Source organism: Crocodylus porosus, unplaced genomic scaffold, assembly GCF_001723895.1.
Source record: "Crocodylus porosus isolate Cpor-Errol unplaced genomic scaffold, CroPor_comp1, whole genome shotgun sequence".
In the NCBI taxonomy this organism is placed as follows: Eukaryota; Metazoa; Chordata; order Crocodylia; family Crocodylidae; genus Crocodylus; species Crocodylus porosus.
This window is the reverse complement of record NW_017728943.1, coordinates 105,684,136-105,704,550: the sequence shown is the minus strand read 5'-3', so window position 1 is coordinate 105,704,550 and position 20,415 is coordinate 105,684,136.

Below are 20,415 nucleotides of genomic sequence, written 5' to 3'. Positions count from 1 at the left end.
CTGGCTCTTAAAAAAAAAAAAAACAAAAAACCCCACACTCACCAGATGCTGCAGGAGCCATCAGGGCTTCTGGGGGTTTGTGCCAGACCCCCCCATGCAGTGGGGGGAAGTGGGGATTTCATGCCCGTCAGATAGCAGCCAGTGAGCGGGTGCTTTCTTTTTCAAAGAGCCAGGAGCTGGGGCTGGGCAGGGCAGCCATTGATGGGGCTGGGAGAGTGGGCAGAGGATGGGGCCGAACTGGAGATTTGACTTATTTGGTGGCGGCTGAATCTCCTAATCAGATTCGGCCAAATCAATTCAGGACAGCGATTTGAATCGCCAAATCAAATCCCTGTTTGCTGAATCAGCTGAATCCGAAGTGAATACTAGCTGCTTTGCACAAGCCTAGTGTTCATACCTGAAAGCTAGCAAAGAACAATTTTTCCAACTATTTAGTTGGCCTAATAAAAGATCACCTCTACCCAAAGAACCTGGTCTGTCAGAGTGTTAGATTTGTTAAATGCCCTCATTTTTGCCTCAGAGTTGCTGGTTCAAACCCAAATCCAGAGAGAGAGGTGGCAAATAAAATTTACCAGCATATGCTGGCTTTTTAGTGGCCTGTTTTCAACAAAGCTTCAGTCCTTACGTATGGTTCCCAGAAAACAGATATCCACAGTTTTGTTTTAATGGCTGCTGTAATTAGCCCTTTTGCTGGGGCAGCCTAAGACTGAGCAGACATAGAGACAGAATTGCCTCCTCAACAAGTTCCTGTTCAGAAAGGCCTGTGGAGCAGAGCAGTCAGTCTTCCCCTGCTGGCAGTGCTGTAATAGTGCTGCCCTGGATATGCAGAAGACTCCAGTTTTCACTTTCTGTGAGTGCTGGCATTGTATGAATAATGCTTAACAGCTATTTAATATGGGTAATTGAAAGGGGGCAAAGTATACCCTTGGTCTTGTTCAACAAATGCCAAATGAGTCTTGTAAATGTCTTGGTTTTTATAATGTCCATATAAATCAACAGCTTCCTCTTTTTATTGAGGCAGAAGGCAGAGCTGACTGGCACCTCAGAGACTAGCTGGTTCAGAAAGGCATAAGCTTTTGTAGACAACAACCTGTTTCATCAGATGCTATGAATGGACTGGCAGAAAGAGTTTTATATAGATGTGAATTGTTGGCTTATTAACAGGTATAAGCGACTCAAGAAGCTGTAGTTTTTGGCAGAGCTTTATATAAGATTTTGAATGTAAAATGTTTGTGGGCAACTTTTGTTTGCTCATTCAATTTGGGCCATTGCCTCTCTAGAGGAAAGAGTGATGTTCAAACTAGTCATCCTAAACAGAGCCTTTTGAATGGATGTCACCACAAATACTTCAGTCTCATACTAGCGTCTGCGTCAAGCAGGAGAAAAGGAAAACTAGGACAAACAGTGAGTGATAGAGGTATTTGGGAATTTCCAATGAAACATTTTTGTTGAAAAAAAATCCTTGTTGAAAACAAAACTGCCTACAGGGAAGGAACAGTTTCCAACAAGTACCCTTTAAAAAAAGATTGAAAAAAGTTTTGATCTAAACTTGACCTTTTTTTTTTTTTTTTTTTTTAAATGGAACAGAATCCATTTTTCAATTTATGATTACTTAGAATTTAGAAATTGCTTTATTTAAAAATGCTTTGATCTTGCAAACCTGTTTCGGGGATTTTGATTTTTTTCACCTCAGCTCAGGATAAGAAATATTTTTGCAATGTCAAAGTCTCACAGGACGAGAGAAACATTTTTGTCTATGTCTATCTAGCAAGTGACCCTTCTAAGAAAAGTACTGTTCTGGAGAGAGAGAGAGAGATATAAGGTTTTTTACTGGGTAGGAAAGGTACAAAGTAGTTTTCTCCAACAATAGAGCTTCAGGAAGTAGAGCCAGACTTGATGGAGACCATGCTCTTAGATACTGTCACAGAGTCCCTCCAGGGGTATATTTGAGACAACTGCAGCCTTGTCTGGTCTCTGAGACTGGCCCCTGAAGCCAGCCTGGGCATGGCTTCTTGGGAAGTGGGCGGGAGAAGCCCGGGCTCCTATCCACTCTCAGGCACCTTTTGGACCTTCTTTTCTTTTTCTGTGACCCTGACTCAAGATGCTAGCTTCCAGCTCTGCTCCTGTGAGACTGTAGGTGCAGACAGAAGTGCAGCTCCCCAGTCTAACTTATGGCATTTCACAGAAAGCACCATGAGTTAGACCAGTCATTCCAACCCAACAGATATTAGCTGTTGTGTTTGGAGGGTGGGGGATCAAGCTCCAACTTGAAGCCTATCCAGGGAGAGAGGCTGCAACTCTGCAGCCTCTTCCCCTAGCCCTACCCCTCCTCTCCTGGCCCACTGTGCTGTCTCAGGATGGAAGGGGGAGTAGGCAGGGAAGGTCCATTCTGGGGTTTCCCCAGCCTGTGCTGGATTTGGGGGGGGGGGTGGGTAGGTGAATTGCAGCCCTCCACCTTGGGAGATCTTCAATTTCCAATCCACTCCCTCTCCTCCCCCCCCCAGCATGGCTGGGCAAACCCCACAACAGACTTCCCTCTCCTGCTTTTTCCCCCTCCCAACCTGAAACAACACCAGGGGCTGAACTATTCTGCAGCAGCCCAGCCACCAGAGCAGACACAGGTTACAGGCAATCCCTGCTTAGCGCTCTTAATTGGTTGCAGAAAAACTGAGTGTTAAGCAGAACTATGCTAAGCAAAACCCATTTTCCCATAGAAATGAATGTAAATAGAGATTAATTGGTTACTGCCTGCCGCACTGCCCTGTCCATCTGCTGGCACTCCAGCCCCACATGGCAGCTTGGGCCTGTGCTTGTGCCGTCCTGCTCAGGGCCCCTGCCAGTCCTGGCCCCAGGCACTGGCATGGGTCCCGTGCTCATGCCCACCCCCCTGCTCACTGCTTCTCACTGCTACCACTTCTCCCCACCCCCCTTGCCTGCCCGCTGGCCTCTCCAGCCCCACTTGCCAGCCTGAGCACTGGCCCTCACCGGACCTGGCCCTAGGCACTGGCTTGGGGCCTGTGCTCCTCTCCTCTGTTGCTGCCACTTCTTCTCACCCCTCTGCCTGTGCTCCTGCCACCTTGCCCTGGGCCCTCATGCCTGCCCCCTCACCTCCTGCCACTCACTCACTCCCCCACTTGCTGCCACTGCTGCTTCTCCCCACCTGCCCGCTGAAACTCCCAGATTCCACTGGGTGCTATAGCAAAACTGGCTGAGTGCTCAGTGGAATAGATATCAATTTTAAATGAGCGCTATAGCGAAATAGCAATAACTGAAACTGTGTTAACCGCGGGTTGCCTATAATGAAAGCACTCTGCTTTGGAGCACCTTCACTTGAGCCCTCTTACAGTGAGGGTTATTTTGTTGTGTGATCAGAGTGCTCTGCAGCAATGTTCTTCTGTTACGGCATGGCTTTAAAGAGAGCAGAGCTGGTCTGACTGGATGGGTGGGTCTCAGTGAGACCTGCCTAGGACAGAAGGTCACCAAACCAAATCTCCAAGGAGGGAAGGAGTTAGAACAGGGGCGAGGAGTCATGTCAGTCCTGTCTCAAAGGGAGAGAGAGAGACAAAGCCTGCCCAGGCTCTCTGATTCAATATTGAGAGAGGTAGTTACCCATGTTAGTCTCAAGTCAAGCAGAAGGCAGGGTAGATTTCAATGGGACTCTAATGGTATGATAAGGTATTGACTCAGTACAGAGGTCACACAAGTAATCCAGCTGGACAGCCTTTTTCCTCCTGCCCCTCCAGCTGGAGAAAGAGGAGCAAATGATATACAAAGTACAAACTTTATCTGATGTTGAGAATCAAAGCCTTGTGCTCCTAGTACTCAAGTATATCAAAAAGGGTTTTATTTGGATAACAATAGACCTCTATAAAACAGTTACATTGCTTCTCTTTGCCAAAGTCTGTGGTTTGACTATCATTCACTTAAAGAATGTGCTCGCTGTCATAGACCATACTGCTTCTGAGAGGAAGCTCTGCCTTGGGACTCTCCCTAAAAGAAGCCTTATTTGGTCTTCCTCTTCTGCTGGACCTCCTGAAGGGAAGAAGGGGCTCTTCTCTAGCTCTGGTTTACCTGGTGCTCCATAGCACCCTCACCTAGGAGAGCTCCTTCTTTTCTGTCAGTTCCTAGGGAAGGGTGTGTTTTCCTCTTCAAAGAGGCAGGTGTCAGACAAAGAGTCTTTATCCATCACTGCAAATTCCCCTGCTCCTCCCTCAGACCCTGCTTTCTGCCTACCCTGGCACTACTTCTTTCACTCTTCTCTGTCCTCCCTGTTCTCTCAGAATATCAGTCATAGTCCATCACACTCGTAATAAAACTATTAAAAACTATAGTAGTCAACACAGGGACCTACAGTCACCCAATAAAATTATTTATGTCATGGTGAACCAATCAAGGAGCGGTTTTTGCAGCCTGCTGCCCTTTTTTCCCCCTAGGTTGAAGATGGCATGTTCTGCTTATGAAGCCATTTACAGGACCTATTTACAGAAAAGCATGATAACACTGAGTCCCATAAAATGTTCTCCACCCAAACTACAGGCTAGAAATCAACCCACTTCACCTCTTTAATCAGAAAGCATACTGAAGATGGCTTCAAGGTAGACTTTTTTCTAGGAAGTGAGTGGGCATCTATACCCACTTCAGATGTGTCATGGCAGTTACTTGAGTCCATGGATACAGAAGAAGCTGTAAGTAGCAACTGATTATCTGGGTTTTTTAACAGTCTCCTGCAATAAAATATGATCAGAACTGGTGCCAATCATTTTTAAAAAAATCCCCCAAAGTATAATAAAGCGGGCTTTAAAAAAGAAAACTTATGGATATACTTCTATGAGGGATGATTTAGGAAACAAAGCTGCCTATCTTTTAACCTCTAAAACTAACCATGATGTATAAAGGGATTTTTTAATGATTTGGTTGATGGTCTGTCCTACAAAAGTACATAAAACAACTAGTGAAATTATGGACTGTTATTGATCCACACAGAGATGGTGCTGACACATCAACTTACTACTTGGAATATTCTCTGGTGTACTTTGCTAATTTATCTTCCTTTTTTTTCCTCGCTGTGTAGTGAAAACAGCTCAGGGATTATAGGAGCTGGGGCAGTATACTGTTTTATTGCCTTTTATGGTTGCACTTCCTGAAATTATCTTACCTTCCTTAAAGCCAGTCCATAAAACAGATTTATGAAATGAAGTCATTAAAAGGTTCTGGTTTAGTCATTCAGGCCCCAGTTGCAGGATTTATTTTTAAAAGGCTTTTTACAAAGCCTAAAGCGATTAGAAATATTTTTATGAGGAGGTCTCAGCTCTTAGTAGGCACAACTGGCTATGTTAATTGCTAGCTCCAGGCAGAGGATTCCCTAAAACTCCCAACATAGACAAGCAGGCCCCAGGGTGGCAACTTTCACCAGTACCAAGTTCACTGTCACTACCCTTTAGGTTCATCCTATGAAATCCTCCCTCCTCCAGAGGAAAGGCTTGCTCTGTTCAATGTTGCCTTACAGTGCAGCCATCTCTGGGTGGAACACGGGACTCGAGTCACAGGACTCATGCTCCAGTCTGTGTCGTGGTCCTTGGGCTGCTGCTGAAGTACTGGGGCAGCGGTGATAAACGTTCTAGACAAATCATGCTAGTGAATTTAAAATTTGTGACAAATGCTGAAATAACTTTTCTTAAAACTGCAACATTGTTGTGATTTTTCTCACCTTATGGCATATGAGAATTGCTCAGCCTCTAAATTCATTCAGCCCATACTGAAAATGACTAACATGTCCAATAGAAAATAGTCTCCTTTCACTAGGTTTTCTGAATCATCCTATAGTATGTAAGAGGGAATTGTCTTTTCCATCAGCTGGTTCCAAACCCTCTAGAAAGGTTATCATTTTCTACTAAATTCTAGCTAGGTGTTGAGACTGATTGCTGGGGGTTCCTACTCAATGGCTATACACATTATTAGTTTTTTGTTTGTTTTTTTTTTTGACGGAGGTCTTTCCTGCTGGAGAAGTCTTTTGCACTTCTGCTCATGACAGCACTCATGACAAGAGTGCTGAACAGCGGCCATTTGTGAAGGAAGCTTCTGAGCAGGACCCCATGCTCTTAAAACTAGACTAACAGCATAATTTTTACTCAGCTTTATGGAGGACCATCAAGGGTATCAAACTCTGGCCCTAGCCAGTGTAAGCTAGGCTCAGATCCAATAACATAACTGGGAGGAAGTGGGAAAGTGAGGCACTCCTGGGCACTGACTTAGAGATGGCATCAGCATGGCTTCCCTACCCGCAGAAGTCTTTACCATAGCAGGAACAGCTCTAACATATTGGCAGGTGTGGGGAGGCATGTGGAACGATGTCTCCTCTGCTGGAGGCTCTGCCACAGGAGGCACAGCTCTGCCCCAGGGGGAGTGACTGGAACCCAGGTAGCCTGCACCATTGCCTGTCCCCCAGCCCAAGCCTGAGCCACTTCAACAGCAGTAGCAGCAGCCACCAGTGAGGTGAGTCAGGCAGGTAAGATTCCTCTTCCCCATACCACTGTCCCCTGGTTAGCATCATTTTCCCCCTCTATCCCCCCACTTCCACCCTAGACACTGAAAGAGCTGGCTATGCCTCTGCTCAGATCAGTGACTTGGAAATAAAAACCTTGGACCCAGTCTTGCTCCTATTTGAAGTCAGTGATGTGGCTGCCTGCCATTGGCAGCAGTGAGACAAGACTTCTAGAGCATATATACATACTTTTTTTTTCCAGTGACGTGGCTGAGATCTGCCACTTCAGAGCACATGAGCTGAGGTGAACTGCTGCACCACATGCAGTTGTATAAACGGCAAAATGCACCTCAGCGCACAAAAAATGGTTGTGGTGCACTTTTTTTTGAACTAAAGCACCTCTGACGTGTTTTAGTTCAAAAGTGCACTGCCACCATTTTCTCAGCACTGACGTGTATTTTGCCACTTATACAATGCATATGTGACAGCACTGGGCACTATTTAAAGCACTCAGTGCTGCAATGTATCCATGTGTGAAAATGCTTCTTGTCTTTATTCTGTTCTAAAACCGTGACCCATTCCACCAGACCTTTGTCTCAGTAAATGGGGCTGGCATGATAATGCGAGTCAGGCCCTTATGTACGTAGGACAAAAACATGTGGAAGGAAGAACAGATCAGATTTATACACGGACAACTACTGTAGTAAAATACATTCCTTTTGTAGCACTGTAAGATCAAGAAATATCTGTGACCAGAGGGCTAAATGAAATATCACTATTGTACAGAATGTAATGAAACCTGTTAATACAAATACAGCAAGGTCTTAACATGTATCTTTATGAAATTGAACTCATTTTTCTTTAAGCTCTTTTACTGCAATTCAGCATTGACATACAGACAGTCAGGCACATTCATAAATCTAAAAGGCTTACCAGACTTGGGTCTCTAGATATAAATTTACCTTTCCTGATGGGAGGGTACAAGTGGAAAATGAATCTTCTAAAATTGAACACAGAAATGGTTTATTAACACAAATTACTCCTTTTATCCACTCACTTGTCTTAGAAACATATGGGGCCAGATGCTCTGATGGCATAAATGGGTGTAGATATCTTAATTTCAATGACACTGTCATGACTTTAACAGCTGAGCATCTGGCCATAGACTCAAAATGTAATTGCTTTATAAAGATCACTGATTTGTTCTCAACATATAATTTCAAATCTTATGCATCACAAATTCCACAATCAGAAATCAAAAATTCTGGAATACTTTGGCTTTCAACCAATTTTTATTTTTAAAAACCCCAACCTAACAGGAATGAATTAAAAGCAACTTAAAGAGCCAAGTTCCAATTCTGGGGAGATACTGACCCAAGAAAGAGTTATGTGTCTGCATTTGAGCTGTGAAATTTGGTTTGAGTTGTTTGAATCCTGTTGGTTTTGCTGCTGTCTACTGGAGTACTGTCCTGACTGTTCTGAGATGGCTGGTGCTCTCTGGGCTTGGACCAAACCACGCCCCTTCCTCTGGATGTTCATGCCGTAAGTCTAATGCAAACTGAAAGGTCGTGAAGTCTCAGAAGATACAAAAAAGCACCCAGGAGTAATTAACAAAACAAAAGCATCAAGGATTACAGGCAGTGACTAAAAAACCAAGCTGTCCTTATTCTTATTTATGGGAACCCCTGCACTTCCCCTATCTAATGGTACTTCCTTACAGAAAGGCAATTTATTTGGGCCACTTTCAAGTTACAGGAACACAATGGGTTCAAAGGTTGGACTTGAACCTTAGCAGAGTCTCATTGCACTGAGCAATAACTGGAAGAGGAAGAAGGAAAATGCAGTGAAGGAACTGGGTAAAAAGCACAGGTGAAAGGAAAATAAGTGCCAAACCACTGTGGAACTGGAGCAGCAATAACAGTGAAAAGCGGAATAAAATGCATGAATATAACCTATACACATCACAACTAGTATGTGCCTATCTAATTTTAGGGGACATGTTCTTACCCCAGCACCTAACACTAGCTTCTGTTTAATTAATTAAATTAGAAGCATATAAATTAGAAACATATAAACCACAAACCCTTGAGGGAGCACCCCTCCCGGCAAAAAACCCCTAATGGTTTAAATTACAAGAAGCAAAGAGGTTCATGAATAGGGTGTTAGATCTATGTTGTGTAAAGATTGATGGTAGTTTTATGTAGAATTTAGATTATAATTGTATAGAATAGTTTGGATAGGGATGACCCTGCCCCAGGCAGAGGGCTGGACTAGATGACCTCTGGAGGTCCCTTCCAGACCTGTTCTCCATGACTCTATGGGTGTGTCTACATGTACAATTAGTCATGACTAAATTTACTGCGCATTAAGCTAATGCACAGGAAGTGATTTTTGGCAGCTGTCTACATATACAGGGCTTTGGCACTAAATTTAGTGTAGCACAGTAAGATCAGGAAATATCTGTGACCAGAGGGCTAAATAAAATATCAGCCTCTAAACTGATACCCACAGGGGTGTAGCCTGGGTCCCAGGATGCCAAAATCTGGCACCATCCCAGAGCACTATGAGGTGCCTCCTCCTGGGACTAGAAGCCACGTGGGGAAGGCCCTTCACCACAGGACCTGCAAAGACAGGAGAAACTGCTGGGGGTGAGCAGCAGCAGGGAGCAGGTGCTGGCACTGCTGCCAGAGACAGCCAGCCAGCAGCCCTGTGGGGACATCAGGGCTAGGCAAGGGGTGCAGCAAGGTGCAGCCCTTTGCAACACTTACCTGTGATGAAGCAGCAGCTCTGGAAGAGGACAGACCAAGCAGATGTAGCCTGTGTTCTGCCCAAGGGGGTACACAAGGCCTGCAGTGGTCCTGAGAATTGCACAGGAACCACCAGGCTTCTTTGCAGTGTGCCCCAAGGCACAAAATAGCTTCAGGCTTTTATAGCCTGCAGCTGAGGGGCCAGATTGCAGCCCAGCCCTAGGATAGGAGAGGTTCCCAGTGGCAAGGCAAACCCGACACTAAACTTAGTGCAGGGTCATGTCTACACATGAGTTTGCAGGTATCAAATTTAGTAGTCATTAGCCATTTTTACTGCCCAGTAAGGGCATGCACGTGTAGACATGTGCCCATACTTTGCAGTCAGTTAAGATAAAATGCAGTAAAGCATCTCATATAGACGTGCCCCATGACTATAACTCATGAAAGTTCTGCTAAAGAAGCCAGGAGGTTAGGAAAACTCCATGAGATTCAACAAACTGAATACAATACTCACTAATTGATAGCAGCAGGTTTTTCCCACCTCTTATGCCTCTGGTAAAGGGAAAGCATTGGGTCCAGAAGTGGGATATGTTCTGCCTTCAGTCCCATTATTCAAGTGGGAAACAGACTCTGAAAAGGAGGAACCTACAGCCACATGCTGGTGCCTGAGGCTGGTCCTGGCCATGACATGGGAAGGAGTTCAGCAAAAAGTACAGCTTAGAAAAGCCTTAACCTAATGTTGGTACTACTTTCTCCTTTTTTAGGGGAATATTATAGTGGGCAAAGGGAGGATTAAGGGGGGGGAGGGGTTGAAAGGGATTAGGGAACAGGCAGTGTTTTGGCTGTACATAATTCCCAAACCTGAAGCAAAGTAATATGTTTCCCAAGCACCTCTTCTGTTCCACATGTCTGGTTATCAGCATTCTCACACAGTGCAGAAAGAACTATTCTGCCAATCTGAAAGCCTGCCTTGTCCGCTGCTAACTGCTCGTTGTGAAGAAGGACAGTGAGTATGCCAAGTGCCCTTCAGAGACTAAAATGAATGGTGGCTTTAAAAAAAATCAAGTGCTTAGTGTTTAAGATAACATCGGATCTCATTAAGCCCAGGCTCAGAGCAAATGCTTTCCTTCAGTCCACATGTCACTTTTAAGATGGCAGAAGAGCAGCTTTCAAGTCTCCTTGTAATCCCACCAGAGACCATGTGTGTAGGAGCAGGAATGACAAGGGATTTGGGGGGGTGTGTGTGTGAATTCTCACCATTCCTTGAAGATTTGGCTCTGTTTTTCTCTACTGTTTTTTTTTAAGAAACACTTTCCTGGCACTAAAATATCCAAGTCAGCCAGTTTTCTCATTTCCAGATGTTCCAGTAATAGTTCAACAGCAGAGAAATAGGTCCTGAACCTTAGATCACCATCTGTCTTATGTCATGACTGTAATAAACCCAATGATAAATAAGAAGTTATTTGTTTAATTCACTTAAGCATTTAGTAGAATACTTCCCCAAGATCACAGTTCCTTTTCATGGGCTAAATACTCCAAAACTCTTACAGACATCAGTGGGGCCAGTTTTTCATTCACTATAAATACTGTCTATGTAGGGAACTATAGGATTTGACCCCTTGCTTTTAGGCAAAACCTGCAGATATTTAGTTACTAATGACAAAGATAGCTGTAATTTAGCTTTATCTGGTTCAGTCCTGTTTCAAATAGAACTGGGGTTTATCTTTTTGTAATATTTCCTGCTTTTCCTAAAGGAAGAAGTCTTTGTATAGGTTATGGAAATTAAATATGTAAAACTTGCTTTAATACACCATTCAAGTTGCACAGCTAAGAGCTAGTTTGTTTAGGAATGACTAGTAATTTTAAGTGCCCAGTTTGAGATGCCTCAAAGAGGTTTGACTTCCAGAAAGTGTTGAGCACCCATCCGCCGAAAAACAAGTCTCTTTAAGATGTTTTACGTAGGGCACACAAAAATAGAGGCATCCATAATCACTGATCATTCTTGACTAAAGAATTAAAACCAAGAAAGTTCTTGATACGCTGCCTGCATTTTCTAATTGTCTTCTTTGTGCCCCTACTTAAATCTCAGTTATAAATCTTATAGCCTTCTAACTCACCGTTTACATTCTGCCAATAGCTGTAGACTCATATATGCCTCACTTAGTGGTCACATAGCCACGCTCTACTTACTTCGCTTTTTTTATTCTCCTCCTTCGGGCCCTGATTCAGCAATATACTTAAGCATGTGATGAACTTTAAGCATGTGAGTAGTCAAATCAAAATCAAATGGTCCATTTCCGTGCCCAACTAAATGTGTGTGCATAAACTGAATCACAGTATAATTAATCACCCCAGGCCTCTGTTCTTGTTACTCTTTTCTGAGCTTCCTTCAGTTGCTAATATCTTCCTTGTCACACAGTGCCCATAAATGACTGCAATATATATTCCAGATGCTGACGTGCCAGATCAGTAGAGAAGATTGCTAACTCCCTTTACAGGAAAGAGAGACTTCTGCTAATTCAGGCCAAAATCAGAACAACCTTTTCTGCAGCCATAAGGCACTCCAAACTCATATTTCATTTGCTGTTCACTGTCCTGCTTCATCTGCTTTTGGCATTATTGCTGCGTGCATTTCCCCCAGCCTTTGAGAATATGTGTTACATTTTTCCAATGACACATTTACCTGGTGGAATAGCAACCGTGACTGGAATACAGACATTGAAGGTTATGTACTGTTCAGGAAAGAGAGAAATAAAGGTAAGGTGCTGCAAGTTAATGATGTTGCAGACACTGAAAAAATAAGAACTGATAAAATGGATGCAGCTGAATTGGCTTGAGTCAAAATCATTTTGAGAAAGGTCTGTTGGGTAAAGGGGTTCCTCTGGGACAAGATGAAGGGTCTGCAATAGATCTGTGGAGCCCCGTTGGGATATGGGTAGAGTTCTCTCCAACAAGTGACAAATGCTACAGGGAATCCTGTCATTATGGGAAACTTTATCTTCCCAGAATACATTAAAGAATATCTTTTGCAATTACTGTGAAAGACCAGTTACTCCTCGTGGGATAGCCAACAGATTCCTTCACCAAATATTCAGTTAATAAAGAAGAGGCTCTGCTATTTCAGATTTGGGTTTTGTAAACTCTGAGAAACGCTGGCCATGGAAAACATCCGTTGTTCAAGTCATCCCAAGTTAATTAAGTTTAAATTAAAGGGAAGAAAAAGAGAAACAGATAGGTAGCTCAGGTTTTCAGTTTCAAAAGGGCAAGCTTTAAGAAATTAAGAGAAGTAGTTAATGAAGTCAGATGGACTGAAGAGCTCAGGAATTCAGTTGTGAAGGAAGCATGGGGTTTCTTCAGGTCAGAAGTGCAAAAGCTATCTGGAATTTGCATCCCTTGCAAGGGAAACAAACAAGCAGGCCAGGCCTCAGATCTAACTGAATGATTAAGGGATTTTATGAGTCAGCAGAAATTCTACAAAGAATGGAAAAGGAGATGGAGTACCAAAGAAAGCTCCCCCTTGAAAATGTGAAAGCATACAGATAAAGTAAGTAGTGACAAAAGTCAAGCTCAGTTAGACCTTTCCACAGAAATTAAAACCAATAGGGTAAAGAGAGAGCTTCAGAACAGATTTTGAACAAAGGAATAATTAAAGCTATGTAATTAAATGGAAAATTTATGCAATATGAGTTTACCAAAGGTGTCAGATTAACATGCTGTTTTCTTCTGATAAGGGAAATGATTTTGTAGGCATGGGAAATGCAGTAAATCAAATCTACCTAGACTTTAGTAAAGGGACTTGATACAGTGTCATGGAAAATGCTTAGGTAAACTGGAGAAAATATGGGTCAGTAGAAAAAATTGTCTAAAGTAGCTAAGGAACTGCCTGAAAAGAAAATAACTGTTTGACCCGAAAGGAGGAGCTGTGAGGCAGGTACTATTGGAACTCCTCAGTCATCATTCACGGGACCAAATGAATTCAGTACTTTTATTAATTCACTCAACACAAAAAGTAGGAACGTACTAATAACACTAGCTAGGCACATCTACATCTGCCCGCCACCCCCAAGTGCAGTTAGTGCTTGCTTTAGGCAATAGGCAACCAATATATTGGTGCACCTCAAATTATTACATTTTATTCAGTGGGGGTTATCTTATGAGATTCACATCTTCTATTTGAAATAGTCACAGGGGATCTGTGACATGCAGTCTTTCTTCAGCATCACTGTATTTCAGTACAACCTATATAATATAAATCAGACCACTCACTGCATGATCACAAACATCAATATTGAACCATAACAGTTTCAGATTTCATATGGGAAAAGCTTCTTAAAACAAGAGATTTAAATGATTTCAATATCAGGTGAGGAAGTTGCCTGTTGGAATACATAAGAATGTTTAGTTCAATAATTGGTGGCTGCAGACCTTTAAATGCGTCTCCAACAATTTCAAAGATGCTGAGACCCTGCAGTTCCTGTTGAAGTTAAAAGGAATTGTCTAGTACCTCTGAAAAAAAACAGATCTTTAACATTAACAGACCTTTAAGATTAATAACTAGACCGAATGGTGGCTCTAAACAAAGAGATCTGCAGAAAAAGCTCCGAGAAAGATGCAAGAAGCCATGCCACTTTTAATTTCTCATACTGTAAACTCTCCAATGTTTAGACATGCAGAGAAAAAAAACCCTTTTTTATAGGGGAGGCTGTTTTAAGTACTGACTTTTGGTTCTAGAAAATCAAAAACAAAAACTAGAACCTTTCCCCAGAATTTTCAATCAATCAAAAACATGCTTAAGGTTTTACAAAAGGAATCAATCTATTTACTTGCAAGCTTTCAGGCACACTCACCCTTCATCAGATGTAGGAGAGCACAGAGATTGTAAAAGTTCTCCTAGGTAGAAATGAAAATTCATATTTCACAGGAGAGTTGAAGGTATGGTGAAGTCTCCTGTTTGGAATAGTTCATTTTGTCCAGGGTAGGCACAGAGAAAGGGTGAAAAAGTCTTTTTATCTCAAAGTTGTCTGATGACAAGCAGGATGTAGAAATGTATTTCCTTCAGATTATGATGCTTTGTATTTCACAGAAGAGTGGAAAGATAGAAAGCTCTTCTGGGCAGGAATCTCTCTTGTGGTGAGGTATCTGTGTGCCTGTGCTCTGTGAGATGCAAATTCGCTCCAACAATGGCAGGAACCTGGTGTTAGCATATCAGGTGGTAAAATGCTTTCTTCTTGTAAAAAAAAAAAAAATCAGCATTTCAGGTGGTAAAATGCTTCCTCCTTGTAAAATTATGAACTTTTCATTTTTAAGAAAAGGGTTTTCCAAAGCATTTGTTTGGGGAACTTTAAAGTGCTACAAGTGGGAGAAGAACTGGCATACCCTATTCACTCTCCTTTGCAGCATCTACTCTTTGCCACTGTGTGACATAGGATGTTGAGCAAGATGGACCTACAGGCCAGATACAAATGTTCAAAAAGCCCAAGGGAGAAGCAATCTAAGTTTTCCGGTTTACTTTTAAGCGGTACAGGGGCTGGACTCTAGGTGCAGGGACATTGCACCACTGTAGAAACAGCAGCCACCAAGGGTGTGTAGACCATGCCACAGTAGCAGACAGAGCAGGTGAGACTGCCACATACCTTCCCAGTGCTGGGCAGCACCCCTCAGCCCCTCTCCACCACCCAACAGGGCTTTGGTCAGAGCACAAACTCACTAGCTAAGGCTTTAGCCTATACCTCAAGGGCTAAGACGTGGAGAACGTATGGACCAGGTTTTATTCCACATATTAGGTGCCTAAATGGACTTAGCATCTAAGTATGGTCCTGTTCCACTTGGCTCAAATCCTTTAAAAAATGTTACTGCACTTACTTTTGCAAAACACCAACATTTAGCTTTAAGACTGTCACAGGAAGCAGTGAGCAGGCGGAAGACCTCTCATGTTTTTGCACTAATGATTTTTCAGGCACTTAAGCAGGTTGGAAAAGCATCACACTTAGGTGCCTAGTAGGTGGAATAGGATCTGGCCCCTAGATTCAAATCCTCTCTTTGCTTAATTCCAACCATGGGCGTGAACCTCTGCTGCCATGTCCAAAAGAGTGTTTTAACCAGTGAGCCTTGAAATATTCAGGGTGGCTGTCTCTGGATCTCTCCTGTTGAAACTGTTCCATACTGTACAACTACTTAGATATGAATTGGGCCAGAGAGACCATGGATACATTTACACATGCAATTAGCACATAGCAATAAACTCCTGCACAGTTAACACTAGAGTGTATTTCTTCTGGGTGTGGCATTTACACATGCACCCAGGACCACAGCATGTTAAGTGGGGGTGGAGCAGTCCCAGGCTGGCAGAGGGTCCAGTGGCTGCTCTGCCCTGGCTCAACATGCTGCAGGGGGGCTGGTTGGGGCATGAAGGTGCTACAGTGTGGGAGCTAGCCAGCAGGCAGGCCCCACACTGTAGACCCTTGTGTCCCAGCCAGCCCCTGTCATAAAGCATGGGGGCAGATGCACCCAGTGAGTATGAAAATGGCTTCATAGCCTGGTGGGTAGGGGACTCACCTGGAGGCAGATGTGGGGGAGCAGCAGGGTCTCAGTCCCTGATCCAGTAAGTTTTTAAGTACCTGTTGTTGTTCAAAGTGAAACAGCTTCAACAGGAGAGACTGATGGGATCCTGTCTCCAAATACTTTGTATGCCACAAGTTAAAGGAGTCAGGAAACCCCCAGTGTTAAACAGACAAAAAGGGGACTTGAGTCCATCTCCCATATCCATGTCACAGAGATGGGGGTACAGCTGCATCCCCTTCAGCTGTGTGGCGCATGCACAGTGAAGAGACCTCATTGTGCGTATGCCAAAGGGTGTGTGATCCTGGCTACCACTCGTCCTCGCCTTTCCTCTGCTACTGAACTGAGGGATGGCATGGGAGGAAGGAGAGAAGGAGCAAACAGCAGCTGGTTCTGGAGCTGCTTGAAAGTAGAGAGTCCAGGCAGGCACCCTGCTGACCAGACAGTGAGCTCATAGAGCTCACACCACATGCAGAGCACCCAACAGGCGCTCTGCTGATGTGCCAGTGAGCTCTGAGAGCTCACTGTGCATACATCATACAGCCAAAGTGGGGGTGTGACAGTGCCTCTACACCCTCACAGGATCTGCTCCTGCCCGTATCCTGGATGAACCCTGTCCTTCCCAAGGTGGGCTACGGGGCATGGAGAAGTGTTCCACTTCTTCCCTCTCCACTTTGCAAGTGGTCCCTAGATCCTCTTGTGAGCATGGGCCAAAACATTAAAACATTTCATTGCAAAAATGCCAAACAGTTTTCAGTACCTTGTTGACATTTCTGAAAATATTTTCTACTTTTGTTTTAGCCTAAATTATTACCAGAATTCAGTATGAATTCATAAGTAGTTCAGCCACTCTAAAACTGCATTTTCTGGGTGAACATTTATAAAAGCTTTTTGCCCAATTTTACTCCTGACTTACTCAGGCTAAAAGTATCTTTTCTAATCAGGCTTGCTATTGTTCTAACCTCTGACACCCTGGTCTCTGTAGCTCTGTGTCTTACATGACTCACTACTCACTGTATAGAGCCTTTTGTTTATTATCAGACCGTGTTGGTACAAATCGGATATTCTTTTCCTTTCCAATCTGAAAAGCACGCTATGCAAAGATAGCAGTGTGCTGACAAATTAGCAGCAAAAATGGCATTATTTAAGTGAAAGCATTGAAAGCTTTTGTCATGTCGCCCTATAAATGTAGAATAACAACACACAGTGTCTCATCAGATCAAATGTTTGCAATGAAAAGATGTCTGTGAATCTATTTAAAAGGGATTAAGATTTTAGCTGGCTTGATTCTGGGTCGTTGGTTTAATGTCTATATTATACTGTACTATACTAGTAGTCTGTCTGCCAGACAGATTGCTTTAGCATCTATCCTAGGGCATACTGTACTAATAAGACCTACCAACCCCTATAGAGCACTTGGATTTGGAGATGAAAAGTCCTATTTTTGTGGTATTACTGTTACAATATATAGCTGTCTGGCTTAACAATCTTATACACACACACATACAGAGAAATACAGTATAACATCTATGCTGTATTGCAGTTCTTTTCTGAGATCCGTGAAGGGGCATTCCATTATTTCACTTGCCAGGTTAAACTGCCAGGAATGAAAAAAAATAGCTCACATCAGTATTACACATTGTTGCTAGCGTATACACACACAGGTATCTAGAGACAACGAATCAGTTTGAGTCAAAACAATATGGAAATGTTTAGTAGTTAAGGAGGGTGGCAAAAAAACATTTAAAACCCCTAAAATAATTTGTTTGGGCCAATCCAAACAATGTAATGAGATGTTTTGCTTTATTTCCAGAATACTTAACCCCTTTTGTTGAACCTTTTTTTCTGTTTTCTTTCTAAGAATAATGGCTATTTTGAATTGAAAAATAAAAGTTTTATTTAAAAACAGTTGACAGGAAGCATTTTGGCATTTCTAAAGTGAAATATTTCATTTTGAAATGTCAAACCAAAATGTTTTCATATTTTTTACAATTCTCATATTTTTTTGGCCAAAAATAATCAGGAACTTCAACTTAAATGTTCAAATAGTTTCAAATTCACCTCAAAACTCCAATTTTGGTGCATGTGCTATTTATTGTAAAAATTACCTTTACTGCAAATGCACCATCTCTTTACTGGCCTGTGAAAATGTAAGCATACAGAGTATTCAAACGATAACTGATAACAGAATAAGCCATTATGTAAAACCCTAGTAAAAAATGAGAATAGCTCACCCAAAATGACCATGCTATTTTCCTCAAAGCATAAGTAGGAGTGCGATAAAAAGGGAAGAATAAAGTGACTACATATGAGAAGCTATGCCACTGTATTTTGGTCCATCTAGTCCAGCAAATCTGTCCTTCTGCAGCAAACAGTGCTTCAGAGGAAGCACACAGTGCACTTCGGTTTCCAACCTTTTTGGACCATCATTTTATATCATTATAACAGGGTCTAACCCTACAAGACTTTGAATACCAATGAGTTCTACTAATTTACTGGGAACTAAGGATGCTAAACACTTCTGTGCCTGGGTCCATGTTTTGAAATGATGCAGCTCTTTTCCACCCAAAACTTTTTGTATACAAGAGGAAAATATTGTCCATATTTTCCAGATGTATAAGTTGAGGCACAGGGAAAGGCCAAATGAGTTGTTCAGGGCAGTCACATGCCTAGGGTGCAAGTGGGGTGCCAGGCCCAGGTGCTGACTTAGAGGGGGCACAAAACTGGTGGCCCAACCACTGCTGTTCAGGACATAAAAACTATTTGTTACGTCCCTGACTCAGGGTCATGCATTGAGATAAGAACCCAGGTGTCCTGATCTGCAAAACTATGCTCTCTCCAAATATAAAGCTCTGATAACAGGTGCTTTGATATTTGTGCCTCTTTGTATGTCAGGTATCTGTGCACTTAATCTGGAGAGAGTCTGTTGGCTTTCTCTGTTGTTCCTGTGAGGCTGCATGTGAAAGAAACAATGTGCAATGCCAAATTGTGGCTGCTAAGCCACTGACTTCCTATGGCCATGAGCCTGAAGCACAAGAATGTCTTTATTGTTGTCCCTGATTGGATAGTTAAATATGTTATCATAGCACCTGAGAACCATAATTAAAATTCAGGGCCCCATCATGCTAAGTGATGTATGCACAAATAACAAATTAAGCAGGCCCTTCCCAAGGTAGCTTTTAATCTCCATGTCAGAGGGAGAGGTGGAAGAAACAGATGAATGGATCATGGTTGCGTGGCTAGGATGACATAAGCAAAAAAACCCCAAGTTTAAACAGAAAAGCAGAAGTCTCAGTTACACATAACAAAATCATTTTGCTGGTTCTGGCTGGCTGCTTGTCTTTTATTATTTCACAATGTATTTGGTTGGAGAAAATTGTGTGTCTGGGCAACGCAGGTCAGCTCATTCCTGCAAAGGAAAGTAGCTAAAAGCATTACCCAATTTTTCACTATATGATACCAAAATCTGCTGTTTCCCTGGTGAAAACCATGTGCAGTGGGACTTCCTCCCAGGCCAGTAATGTCTTTCCTCAAGGTCTTTAAAAAGCTCTACAGACAGCCAGCGGTCCCAGCTACTGAAACAAAAAGAAATAGAGTATGGAACATACTGGTTTGGTTAAGATTAGATGTTTCAGATCAAAGAGGTGTGCTGGGAAAAGATACTGTAGGTGCTCTGTGACTGCCAACTAGTAGAATTTCACAATAACAGAGGAGCTAGCATTCATGTCCTTTCTCTTACCACTTCAACTGAAGGAAGAGAGCTTACAGAGTTGAGCCATTAGCCTTTACCAGCTGTAGGCTTTGCTTTGTAGCATGCAGGATGGACCTCTTCCTAAAGTTCTTTGAGGATATATTTACTGATTACTTCCTTTTCACTGAAGTGTCATGGTGCTGGCAGTACCTTCATCTCCCCTGCTTTTACTGTGCTGTAGTGTCCTTGGTGGTTCTGGTTTTGTGCCTGAAGGTTTGAAGTGGCATTTTTTTGAAGAACCTGTGGGTAAATGATTGCTGGCAAATGTAGGGGACTGGACTTTTTGACCCAGGAGGCCCCTTGCAGTTCTATGTCCTGTGTAGGATTTGTAGTTCTAACTCCAGGTGACAGAGGGCAATGGCACACGCCTGGCACATGAACACACATGTATGCACGTGCACCATATGCCCACTCATTACAATTTCAAATGTATTAACTTATGTCAATACATGTACATTATGACAAGTGTATTATTGGACATAATGAATTTTATTCCTTCAAAGATTTACTTATAAGATAGCAGAGTCAGTGGTGTGGGAGCAACACAAGCCCTTTCTCCCAGCCCCACAGATGCAGGGGTGACCTTGGCACACGTGTTCTCCAACCTAAAACACAAAGCAAATGATGAAGCTTGCATGGTTTGTGGGAGGAGTGGAAGATTTGTCTAATGGGCTCTAGGAGCTCCCTCTGCCAAGCGAGCTGCAGCACAGGTGCTCACTATACATCTTTCACACCTGTCACAGAGTTATCAAGGAATCACAGGTTTACTTCTGGAACACGGCTGTACCTCTCTGCCAGGCTCCTCATGCTTTCCCCCTGTCTGATAGTGTCCTGACCCACACATATCCTGCTGCTTCACACCTTGCCTTCCTGTCACC